This window comes from Quercus suber, unplaced genomic scaffold (genome assembly GCF_002906115.3).
Source record: "Quercus suber isolate HL8 unplaced genomic scaffold, Cork oak 2.0 scaffold_16, whole genome shotgun sequence".
NCBI classification, from domain to species: Eukaryota; Viridiplantae; Streptophyta; class Magnoliopsida; order Fagales; family Fagaceae; genus Quercus; species Quercus suber.
Genome location: NW_027069481.1, coordinates 1,208,821 through 1,222,020, shown reverse-complemented (window position 1 = coordinate 1,222,020; position 13,200 = coordinate 1,208,821). Strand labels below are relative to the sequence as shown.

Below are 13,200 nucleotides of genomic sequence, written 5' to 3'. Positions count from 1 at the left end.
AAGAACATTACACTTTCAGATTTCAAAGTTCCACAATTTCAATCCCTCTTTAAAAATAGTAGAATAGGTAGGAGGGAAAATAAAAACTGAAAATTAAATTGAATTCTGTAGTTGCTATTTTTCCTTCTTCAATTTTTCTTCTTCTTTGATGCATTTTGTTTAGTAGCATTGTTTCATCTGCGAAGCATTTGAATAAGCATGCTATCATCTTCTCATTTTCCATCTCAAAAGCTAAACAAACAAATTTTTTTTTTTTTTTTTAAATCAAGCTAAATTATATTATTTTCAAGCTTGCACAGCCCCAAATCTTGCTAACAGAAAATGGTAATTCTATGTCTTTCTAACATTTTTTTCAGCATTCAAGAAGCCCCAAAGGAAATTGGGAAAAAAAGAAAAATAAATCTGTTAACCAATTGAAAATGTAAAGACTCACAGATTGAAAAGCTTAAAAATCAATACTTGCAAAGAAAATGAAACATGCCCATCAAACCAATATGCTCAAATTCCATATCCAATTTTGAAAGGCTTCCATGTGGAACATTCTCCCCTCCCAAGTCAATGATTAACTTATGACTGAATAGAAGTTTAGCAATTATATATTACAAATCAAAACCAAATCTTACACGAATACCCACAGCAAAACTGCTTCTAACCTAAATACGTACCTTGATTACAAAAAAATTCAGATTATTTAAAATAAATAAATCTAACCCAAATACCTAAAACAAAACCAATCCAATCAAAATACCCATGATATTTATCACCTAAGAGATTAGTAGTTTATAAAAGAGATGAGATGATTGCATACGGTATTACAGTTTTACCACGTACTAAACACCCAACACATATCTCCATTTATAAATCTAATTACATACACCATAGGCAGATACCAAAAACCAATTTAATCCAGATCTAATTCAAATACTCAAAACAAAATTTATTTTAAACCCAATACCATAATTAAAACCAAATCTAACTCAAATATCTAATCTAAAACAATCCAACCAAGTGCATTTGAAGATGCTGATTCAGCATTAGCTAACCATTTTTTTTTCCTTTTGAATTCCAATGTGCCTCTAACATTTATATACTGCACAAAGTAAATGTATCTTGGAAGCTTGATAAGGAACTTAAAAAAAAAAAATCATAAATGCATATAAACCACAAAGTTTGATCATAATCTATGTTTTGTTTAAGCTACCTCAGGACATAAATTTTCTCAACCTCATTAATTTTACACACATTCTCCTAAGTCTATCCATTCAATAGATGGTTAATTCAATTTCACAACTCCTACTAAACCATACTAACTAACAAAATAAAAAAAAAATTCATATTGAAGTCTAAACTTACATGCATTTTATAATGCATAACATACATGCCAACCAAAAAACTTGACTGACATTTAAATCATAATTGATCCAAATATATTGCATACAGTATTACAAACCTTTTTAATCCCTTTGAACATTTCTGTAAGCTTTCTATATGTCTACACTAAGCCAGGAAGTCTCAAATGTCTTCAATCACAGCTGCTATTTGCCAAGGCAGAGCCCCTTTCTTAGAAATATCTCCCCACCAATCTTTGTTTTTTTGGCAGAACAGATTGTATATCGTAGAGATAAACTATATGGTTGTTATTTCTACGTTACCTACCATAGAAATACAAAGAGTAGTACAACCTCAACAACCATTATGATTTTAATTAACAATATTGTGCACTAACACATCAGGCATAAACTGTCAATATGATTGGTTTGTAATAGGAAAAGAAGAAAACCTAAGAGCTCATAAATTTAGCATACATACATACATCATGATTAAAGCTTTGAATGAGATTCTGTGTATTTTTTGAAGAACAAAATTGTTTTTGAAGGTTGGTTTATTTCACTTAATGTAATAGTAAAATATGGAAGGGGGTGGATGGTTAATTGTTCAAATAATGATGCTAATAAAGTGCAAGTGTTTTGCTAAAAGAAATAACATTGACTGGCATTGTTTTCGAGTGCAAGGACAGATTGGGGATAATGTATGTAAGAGGAAAAGCTACGAAAATAGAATTGATATTTCTAATTGAAATTACCTCTGCTTATATCTTTGCAAGTTCTTTTACAGTCTTAGATACAAATTTCTCAGTCGCTTTGTCAAACGAAATGAATGTTGTTGAATCGGTTTTACTTTCTACTTGGACATGTATCCTATACCTGTTTCAGTTGCAAAGTTGTTAGTATAATGTATATTTATATTGTGTGCACATTTGTAAATTTACAAATAGTTTTTCTCGTTTACCTTTGATACCTTTGTCTCTAAGGGTCACATTTATATAAAAAAATCCTCTAATTTCCTTTTAAGTTGTAAACTCATAGTTATTTCTTTCTGCAGATTATGGATGTGTGATACTAACAAAAATTGGGGGTTTAGAGATTAATCCAGAGAGATCCTAAACCTTCCTACTTTTTGAAAGGTATTAGAAATAATGCATTGAAATACTGAAGAAATAAAAGGGCACAGTATTATAGTGAGTAAATAGACATTCCTCACTATGGTTAAAAAGGCATCACATGGTCCAAAATAACACTGTGGCACCCTAGCCAACAATTTTCCTTCACATTAAAGTTTTGACTATTTGCAATCCACACAACATAACCCCAAAAAAAAAAAACACACACACACACACACACAGAGTTAAATAGTAATAATCAAGCTTTATCTCTCTTCAATAACTACCTAAAATCTAAAAGATAGAACAGCAAGGAAACATCTTAAAGAAACAAACTTACCTTCTTTTTTCCAAACAGTTGCATAATTTTTTAGTGGTGCATTGGTCAGATCCAAGGCAAACTTCACATATGCCACAAAATCTCTTTCTCGTGATTTGGCTTAGTTGCCCTCAATTCCTACACATAAATCAAGTGCACTCAATTTGCATAGAGTAAGAATATGTAAATATTAAGTATTCTAAATGGAAAAATGGATTCTACATAGCCACTTTCCCTAATCATATCAAAATATGCCCAAAGGATCCAAAAGCCAAGACAAAGTGTTCAAATTAAAAACTTTCACCCATAACCATAACACTATTTGCCTTATAAACAACTTTTGCATGGCAATTCCCAATTATTAAGACTACAAATTTTGGAGCAAAGCAAATGAGGATGGCTATTTTTCAATTAACAATATATGTCTTAAGACAACTGTGGGTATTGTTTTATCAAATTTTATTGTTTCTCTTTCTCCTAATTTCCCATTAAGTTATGCATTAAAATATGAACTTTGATAGTTTTAGTGACATGTAATGCAGCGTCAAAATTGATTAAGAAATTTAATTGATTTTAAAAAATTCCGTGTCCTGTTTTATTCAGGTCCAATTTCTTTGTCATATTTGTTCCCTTTAAGAACAAAGAATGGTTTTGGGAAATGTTTATAGATTTTATTTATCAAAACCTATATTTGTTCTACGTATTCACTGAAAAATTTAAACAAACAGAGAAAAAACACAAAGATAACCAAGACAAAAGTTATTTAAAAACAGTGCAGAAAGTTATTCAAAACAGAGCAGATTTAACGAAATAGTGCAGTGCAGTGCAGATTTTTATGAATCAGTGCAGTGTAGATTTTGTGAAACAGTAAGAAATTTAAACAAACAAATAGAGAACAAACACAAAGATAACCAAAACAAAGATAACCAAAACAGAACCTTCAAACTCACATTGCTCATTTTATAAAACTTGGCATATGAAACAAAAATCCAAAGCCAAAGCTTATTAGTAAAATCACATACCAAATAAAATGGAGGTTATAATGTGGTTTTGGAGAAGAAGATGGGTAGAGAAAAGTGAGGATAGAGTAACAGAACACAACGTATTCAAGGTCTAGTGATACCCATTGAGAAGCTTCAAACAGGGCAAAAAAAATCCTTTAAAAAACCTTTCTTTTAAAGGTATAGATAATAGGTTATACAATATCAATTGATTTTTTTATATTCTAAATAAAATTTGAGTAGTTGTAAATTATGATAAAATAAGCTTCAAGACTCCTTTATTTATAAACCACTTAAGTCAGAACATAAATTCCCAAAGTCATAATCTATTCATTCTAAAGATAAACCACACACAAAGACATTTAACGTTCTTTCAAACATTACCCTAACAAAAACATGTGTGTGTGTGTGTGTGAGAGAGAGAGAGAGAGGGGGGGGGGTAATTATAGAGAGACAAAGTAAGAAAACTGGTGAATCTATTGGACAAAATTCTGTTTTGATTAGTATATTAAAGCAATGAATGTTTAAGAAACCAAAGAATGTTGAAGGCTGATAACAAAGGGGTTTTGAAGAGACCATTGTTGATTTATTTAAGTTTTAATTTTGTTTAAGAATACCTTACAAATTGTCTCCTTGACTAACTCTTCTCCCTTGCTTGGTTAAGTAACTGTTCTTGCTGAAAGAAACTGATACAAAGGGAAAAATACAGAGGCGTTTACAATTTAAAGAAAACAGGTTAAACAGCCAAAATTGATGATATAAACTTTCCAACATTTTCTAATAGTGCAAAGCAATAAAAATAAAGAACCAAGCCAATTAAAACTTAGGCAAAAGAAATTTTATTTTCAAAAAAATAAACCAAAGAAAACTTAATTTTGCAAAGAACTATCCCAAATACATCAATTGGCAAAATGTAATCCAATGATACTGATATTGAGATAGAAAAGAGAAGAAGTCAATTGGAGAAACAACAGAATCAACCTAATGGAAGTCATAGGATAGAGAATGAGAAAAATGATAGTTAGAACGTCCTAACCTGCCAATTTTATCCAGCAATGTTTCTTGAAAACACCAGGTGAACGTCATAAATCTGTCTAAACAGAGGTAATTCAAACAACAAATACATAATGGATAGAATCTATTACAAAGTATATGATAAACGAAAGAGAAATTAGTCTTTCATAAACAATGCTGACCCAATCTCCAAGTATGTTTAATCATATCTAAAACAAAATAATAAAGTACCAATATACCTCATTGTCATAGTCAATCTTTCTTTAAAAGACTGATTTTCAATTGGTAATCTTATCACTTCTATGATACCATTTCTATTAAATGCTCTTCAATTGGCATATCTCATCCATATATGTTAAGAAATCACACTGGGTTAATTTGCATATTTTAGCAAGTAACAAATATTGATTTTGGAGTTTAATCAAACACATTGGAATCAAAGAGAGACTATATATCAATTAGGAATAGCTACCACATTGAAATCCCATTGATTAAATAGTACAAAAAAAATTAATATTTTTTGGTCAAAGTAATTTCTCTTTCGTGAACAGCTTTTGTTATATTTTTTTGGAACATAGCTTAGCTTTTTATTTATAACGAAAACATATAAACATTGTAAATACCAAGACAAAGAAGAATGTACAATAGAGGGAAAATGTGAAGTCACAGGCTATAGATTAAATAAGACAGATATTACAATTTTACATGTCAATTCAATCCAAATACTTGAGGAAAAAAAAAAAGAAAATATGGAAAATAATTATACAACAAAAAAGGGCATGAGTAACAATAAAGAAAACCCAATTGGATAGCAAAGCAATCTATCTCTCTCTATATCTGTTTCTCTATTTCTGTCTCTCCATTTCTCTATATCTGCCGCTCTCTATTACCGGTGCCAGTTAAGAGAAACCTAGAAAATTTGCAGCAACCACTGGTTCAATATTTCAGGATAGTCAACAAACTTTAACAATGAAAATTATTCAATAATCCTAACCAGGTAAATATCATAAAATTAGTATTTTAAAAAATTATCTCATTGGACCCATTATAATAGCTTGACATATCAATGGCCAAAAATATCATTCAGATGTAATTACTAACATATCAAACAAACATAAACACAAATAATAATAATAATAAAAAACAAACAAACAAAAACAAAATTTCTTCTTTTTTTTTTAATTTTCCAAATAGTTTTAGCCAAGAAACTAAATCATGGTTTGAGCGCTATTACAATATTTAATAAATTTATTAAAAAAAACTCTTAAAAACTGCCAATCTAAGAACCAAACACAGAGGCAATAGTTTGACAGAGCCATCCGTAAATGGGTTAGGGGAAACGATGGGGAGACTAAGAAAATAGGAGAAAGAACTGTGTGAAGAAGAAGAAGGTCATGGGAGTGCATTAGAAAGAGAGAGAGTTTGCTCGGATGGTTCTGTTATCCAAAAGTAAAACCAAATCTAACACAGATATCTGATATTAAAAACCATTCTATCCCAAATTCCTTACTCAAAACTGAATCTAAGCGAAAACCTAAATGCAATCCAATCCAATACAATCAAAATACCCAATCCTAAATCATATTTAAACCCAAATTTAAAGAACCAAAAAACAGAGACTAACCGATGGAGGATACGGATCTGATGGTCTGTCTCTCTATTTCTCTGTATCTGCCTCTCCGTATCTCATACCTCTTGGACATTTCATCGTATTTAATTTTGACCGGTGGTAGTTCTCTCTATCTCCGTATCTCCTTTTCACCAAACCGTTTCAACAAACCGCCTACCTTTATGGTCTGGGTTTTGGACGATGAAGAAGGGGTTTGGCCGTGGAGTGTGTTTTGGAATGGAGAAGTGGAACAGGAAAGGAGAAGGGGAACGGGAGAAATAGAAAATCAGAATTTAGTTTGTTGTATTCTAGGGTTTTATATGTATTATCGGGTTAGAGAAAAAAAAAATCGAAATTTCTGTTCTCTATTTCTCCGCACAGGGGCAAGCCTTTTGGAACGTATGTTCTAATTTTTAAAGAACAAACCTGGAGCCTAGATTGAAGGGATTGAATATTCTTGAAGAAAAAGAGTTGGGTTCGTGAGAAGAGAGAGAGTTTGGGGATATTGAAAGAGACTGTACGACTCTTCTTCATCTTGATCTATGTCTGATGTTTTGGGTTTCAGTTTTTAATCTCTCGATCTCTCTCTCCTCCTCCGTTCTCAGTATCGCAAGTGTTTTTTTGGGAGTATTGTAACCGGTTAGTTTTCCTTTTATAACCAGAGGCATTTAAACGGTACTGTAGCGTTGCTAAACGGTACAATGTGTCGCCTTTTAAAGTGACGTCACTTGTCTGATTTGTCAACGCGGCCTTAATTGTAGGTACTGACTATCTCTCAGCTTTGTCTATCTATATAATAATAACTAATAGCCGAAACGTTTGACCTTTTGTTGACCGCACCTCATTGCGCCACGTGGCTACATAAATTAATGCCACATCTGCCATTAAAAAAATAAAACAATGTATCTTTTCGGTGATTTCCTTATTTAGTTTTCGTTGGTAACTGCTTCAAAACGTATAACTACTTATTTACTTTTTGTTTTCTTCTTATCGTTTTCCCGTTTTCTGTTTTTTTTTCCCCCGCTGCGAGAACAAACTCAGCGAACGTCGTTGACAAAAAACAGAGTGTGCTGCTACTGCTATTGGTAATTCCTTTCTTCACAAACATTAGTTGGTCTTGCTTCCTCTTCCATTAATTGGTCTAACTCTTTCAAACCCACACCGTTTCAGTGGGTAACCATTTACAGCGAACGTCGTGGACAAAAGAACGGAGTGTCCTTTGCTACTGCTATTGGTAATTACTTTCTTCACAAACATTAGTTGGTCTTGCTTCCTCTCCCATTAATTGGTCTAACTCTTTCAAACCCACACCGTTTCTGTGGGTAACACCATGTTTGCTTTGGTGATAGAAAAAGCCGAATGTTAGATAGGCTAAGAAATATAAAAAACACGGGATGGTTGGGTTTCTGGCTTTAAATTATTCATGGCAGAATTTGATTAGTTTTGTAGTTCCATATATCAAATACTCTTCAATTTATTTGTTCTACCTGTTTGTTGTGTTATTTGTTGCATTATGGAGACTGTACAATTTGTCAACAGACTGTGTATTTCTGTGAACACCGTGTGTTTGACAAAATGCCTTACTTACTCTTGCATTAGTTTGTAGCCACTTTATAGTTTATGCATCTTGGTTTAAGTTGTTACTGGTTGGTTTGAGGGAGTTAGAAAGATGAGAACAAAGAATGGTATGATTGGAGGACTCTGAAAAATGTTGCATGTCATGTGTTTGAGGAAATTTCTCTTTGACAACTGGTACATAATCCTTTGATTCAATCTTTTCTTTTCCCTATCTTGATATAAATTTTGGCCTTTTGTTGGATTCACAAAATCCAATTGACCACAAGTGTTTAATTTTTGTGTGTAAGGTTTTAGTTGTAATTGATTTCTTGGCTTAGTTGGTTTGCAGCAGTTTTTATGGTTTTGGGAAATTCTTAGATTAAAGGTCAGGACCTTAAGTTCATGAATTACACTTCATAAGTTGCCCAAAAAAAAAAAACTATTTTCAACATTGTCCTGGAACTAACTCATTCATGACTAATTATAATTTAAAATGCAGTTTCCTTCATACTGATGATCCATTATCAATCACATGACCATATATAAATGGCTGTGGAAGTTGACGAATTGATAATGAATGCGCCTTTCTAATTATTTTAACGATAAGCTTTTGATACCATTTTTAGATATTTGGTTGTGTAATGATTGGACTTATCGTTATAATAATAGTTGGTACATGTTAACAATTAACTGATTAGCTTTCTATAACATGTGAGAGTTGGTAATGGTATTATTAGAAGGGAAAATTTTTTAAAAGGTAGAACATATAAAGTATGAATGACAGATTTGCTTGAAAACATTAATTCTTTGTAGTTGTAGTTCTTTTACTGACAAGCTTTGGTTTCAAATTAAAATTTCAGTTTTGAATAGATTAAGGCAAAGAGGAAGATGTCGTTTTTAATAGTAGGTCATTTACCATGAATTCTAGACAATTGTTAAAAACATATACCTTTCTAAATTAGAAAAACTTGGAACTTACATTCAACAAAAAAGAAATTGCAAAACTTATCAAATTTTATTTTCATTGGGTTGAATAAGGTGAATTGGATTTGGTTACATGTATTTGGAAGTATACTACAAATGTCGAACATAGAGAGTTTTGCTTTGAATAATAAAAGAAAATACAACATATTAAAAAAAAACAATTGTTAACAAACCTGAAGTTGACACAGTTATGTATGCAGCTCTTTCCCTAAAAAAGTATGCAGCTCTTTATCCAAAAATGAGAGGACCTGCAAAATAAGTTTTTTTTTTAAAACTTTTTAATTTTAAGATTTAAACTATTAATTAGGTTCATAAGCCACGTTCACCCAAATTATAAGCCATGTTAACCCATAATACAATATTAAATTTTATCTTGGTTTATTTTACCACAACCCAAAATTAAATTTGAAAAATAAAATCATGTAGCTAACAGACCATGGGCTAAAGCAATACAAGCACACATTAAAAGTTTTTTTATTTATTTATTTATTTAGTTTTTTTCTTTCTTGAACTACCAGGGAAAAGGAAAAAAAGAGCCATTAAATAAAACATGAGAAAGCTTCCACACGCAGGAAAAACTAGTAAAAAACAAAAACTGAAAAGAAATTAAAAGCTATTGAGAGTTTTTTTTTTTTTTTTTTTTTTTTTTGAGAAGAAAAAGGGAAAAAACTGTTGAAAGTAGGAATAAACAGCTGCTGCATTACTCTCCAGATTGTGACCATGACCAAACAGAGCAAACATAATAATAAAGATGCATGGACTAATAAAAAACATTAATCGAAAACAATTAGAGAATTAGTGGATTAACCACAAAAAATTTAAGCTCATCTGCTTTTTTTTTTCTCTTTTTGAGGTAGGTAGATAATGAAGGAGGGAAGTGTAGGGTTTAATCTGATTTTAGGGTCCATAAAAATGCTATTATCACTTGAACACCTGAAAATTTTTATCTTGGTTTTAAAGATTAATGAAACTCTATTTCAATAAAGAATCAGATTTCTTTTTTGAACTTCCAAGAACACATCAATCTTAGCTTACTGTTAGCCTTGCAGAAACGATAATTGCCAACCTATTTAAATGGGTTTTCAAATATTAAGTAAACAACTTCATATGGTCTGAGTGCTAAAAGAATGCTAGGCCTAGGAGTTGCACAATGCACTGAACAGTTTTTTTTGTTTCTTCAGATAATGCAGTAACCAGGTATTCATACTGATATTTTCAATAGTTAGTTCTTTTCTCTTTTTTTTTTTTTTTTTTGAAAAAGTTTTGTTACTATCATTAGGTATATATTGTATAAGGAAATTTATTCGTCTAACAAAGGAATAATAATATAGATAAGGATGATTTTAGAAACGGTCAAGAGGCAACATCTCAGTTAATACGAAAGGAAAAAAGTTGATTTTTTTAAAGGGAAAAATTGAACTTAGTACAATTTATTAGGTGTTTTAAGTATTTTTCGTGTAATGAAATCTATTCATCTAACAGAGATAGAGACTCATTAAGCTTGAAGTTCACAATGTCTCCATAAAACATGTGTAAGATGCTCAAGAGAAGAGATACAAAACTGCCACTGTCAATCAATAAGGACTATCATGGTTTGTGAGGGCTGGCCAGTTATGGTTAAAATATCAAACATGGATGAATTTTGTGCTCTATTAGGATTTGAGCACAGGATGGTCATTTAGTAGAACCATCATTTACATATTTATGGTATCTAAACAATGTCAACCCAAACCAAGTATCATACACAATAGAAATGAGTTTTGCAAGGGACTGAGATTGACTCGTGTTTTACAACATGCCCCTGCCACACACAAGTGCACACACATGCAGACACACACATGCATCTAATTATACTCTCGTGGCAATAGGGGCGATGCTCACCATAGAGACTTAGTTCTCTGATAACCACACCGGTAGTTCAATTCTGTTCAGTCCAATATATCACATAGCATTCCTAACTTGAAACCAATGCAGCACTGCTCTCATGATTGGTTCTCTATATTTTGAACTCCCTCTAAACAACAGTTTTCCATTTGGAGAACTTTGGGACTCTTTAAGTTATGGACTACAAATCACCCATTCACTCTTGCTTAGGTGGTAAATTGAATGATATTATTAGAAAGTCAGAATTGGTAGAGATTTATTGGAAATTTAGAATTTAATTTTAAAAAAATCACCTGAGAAGGAACCTGGGAAAAAAATTTTAAAACTCAGAAAATTCAAAACATCATAAAGAAGTAAACATTGATAACCTCAACTTTAAAAATTTCAAACTAAATCCATGCAAATTTGTACCAGCCAAAATTTGATTAACAACTTCAATAGGGTAATCAAAATTCTATGATGAAGTGAAGCAGAAGGATCGAATTCAATGAAAAACTTCAATTGTTAAGTCAAAATTCTAAGAAGAGTGAAGCAGAAAAACTCAACTGCAAATGAAAAGAAAAACAGCCTCAACTAAAAAAATAAAATTCCTATATCAAAACCAATAAATATGCAATCAGATTCCAATTTCATATTCTTTATAGAAACATATTAACAATAAATATGCAAGAAACCATACAGAATAAAGGAGAAGACCAGTAAATACCTAGCTATTCCAGTTTTGTAGTTTCTGATTGAATAAACCTCAATGTAATGGCAACTGGAAAAGAACTACACATGCAGGTATAAACTTCTTTTTGAAGAACAAAAATGCAAGCCTTATAGGAGCATTAAAATATTTTTGCAACCCCATCAAACAAAACATTATAATTATCCTTTCAAAACTAACAAATCCCAGTAAAAATAAAAACCAAGAAAAGCACAAAGGCTTAAAAGAAAAAATTGACCTCTTGACAAAAACCACAAAACTGAAAATACAAACCCACTTTTGAGAAAGCTAAGAACTGTTTGATGAACTGGAACAATTAGGACATATGTCATGAAGAATCTTTAACTTCTAAACTATTGAATTCATTAAGCAGAAATATAAAATGCAAAGAAGATAACACTATCATATTGTTATGAGACGGTAAATTTAGTATTTGTGCACATAAACAAAAACGTCACGGCTTTCAATAAATTAAGATGCAATTTTTTAACATCAAATGCAGAAAGGGTCTTCAATGCCCAATCTAAAATACAGATCTGATTATCTCATGTCATGAAAGGAATTGAAAACTCAAAAACCTGTATGCAGTGAACATACCTTGTGAGCCTTATATCAAAACTCAAACCTATACTTGAAATCTACCTCAATTTTGGACCCCTAAAGTCACCAATAAAAAAAAAGGAAAAAAATGTTATGCAAGAATGAAAGAAAATGATATAAGAATTAAAATCATTTAGCATATTTTGAGTATACTTCCAAATACATGTAACCAAATCCAATTCACCTTATTCAACCCAATGAAAATAAAATTTGATAAGTTTTGCAATTTCTTTTTTGTTGAATGTAAGTTCCAAGTTTTTCTAATTTAGAAAGGTATATGTTTTTAACAATTGTCTAGAATTCATGGTAAATGACCTACTATTAAAAACGACATCTTCCTCTTTGCCTTAATCTATTCAAAACTGAAATTTTAATTTGAAACCAAAGCTTGTCAGTAAAAGAACTACAACTACAAAGAATTAATGTTTTCAAGCAAATCTGTCATTCATACTTTATATATTCTGCCTTTTAAAAATTTTTCCCTTCTAATAATACCATTACCAACTCTCACATGTTATAGAAAGCTAATCAGTTAATTGTTAACATGTACCAACTATTAGTATAACGATTAGTCCAATCATTACACAACCAAATATCTAAAAATGGTATCAAAAGCTTATCGTTAAAATAATTAGAAAGACACATTCATTATCAATTCGTCAACTTCCACAGCCATTTATATATGGTCATGTGATTGATAATGGATCATCAGTATGAAGGAAACTGCATTTTAAATTATAATTAGTCATGAATGAGTTAGTTCCAGGACAATGTTGAAAATAGTTTTTTTTTTTGGCAACTTATGAAGTGTAATGCATGAACTTAAGGTCCTGACCTTTAATCTAAGAATTTCCCAAAAGCATAAAAACTGCTGCAAACCAACTAAGCCAAGAAATCAATTACAACTAAAACCTTACACACAAAAATTAAACACTTGTGGTCAATTGGATTTTGTGAATCCAACAAAAGGCCAAAATTTATATCAAGATAGGGAAAAGAAAAGATTGAATCAAAGGATTATGTACCAGTTGTCAAAGAGAAATTTCCTCAAACACATGACATGCAACATTTTTCAGAGTCCTC

The 13,200-nt window shown here is 31.1% G+C and overlaps 1 long non-coding RNA gene across 3 annotated transcripts; it reads right to left on the bottom strand.

Annotated features, from left to right (window-relative positions):
- Nucleotides 1-701: 701 nt before the first annotated feature.
- On the bottom strand, nt 702-7,036 carry LOC136071493 (uncharacterized). 3 transcript variants are annotated; one of them, XR_010632790.1, is made up of 6 exons: nt 6,399-7,036; nt 4,797-5,705; nt 4,378-4,446; nt 2,781-2,897; nt 2,084-2,204; nt 702-1,652 (listed from the first exon to the last, which is right to left on the bottom strand). It is a non-coding gene; the product is annotated as an uncharacterized LOC136071493 (long non-coding RNA). The 3 variants fall into 3 exon arrangements; XR_010632788.1 differs by having other exon boundaries at nt 4,797-5,684; nt 6,399-7,034; XR_010632791.1 differs by lacking the exon at nt 2,084-2,204 and having other exon boundaries at nt 4,797-5,684.
- Between the last annotated feature and the right edge of the window lie 6,164 nt (nt 7,037-13,200).